The sequence below is a fragment of the Pteropus vampyrus genome, unplaced genomic scaffold, assembly GCF_000151845.1.
Source record: "Pteropus vampyrus isolate Shadow unplaced genomic scaffold, Pvam_2.0 Scaffold74, whole genome shotgun sequence".
Classification (NCBI taxonomy): Eukaryota; Metazoa; Chordata; class Mammalia; order Chiroptera; family Pteropodidae; genus Pteropus; species Pteropus vampyrus.
The window spans coordinates 6,341,597-6,341,880 of NW_011888855.1; positions in this window are offsets into that span (position 1 = coordinate 6,341,597).

Below are 284 nucleotides of genomic sequence, written 5' to 3' on the forward strand. Positions count from 1 at the left end.
ACAAAATCCGAGTTCCCGGCCCTTTGGTAGTCCCTGCTTCCTCCCAGGCCTCAGTTTCCCTGGGCCTAAACGGCGACGCTGGGCTGCTCTGGTTCTGTCCTGGCTCGAGTCCCAGTCTGGAAGGAATGACCCCGTGGGTGCTCTGGCAGCCTGCCCATGATCACCGTGTCCTAGGTCTGATGGGTCACCTAATTTTAGTACCTGCTGGGGCAGCTGCCTCAATGTGGCCCCAGTTGCCAGGCAGATGGTCAGGGTGGTGTCGGCGTTGGCAGCATCTCTGCCAG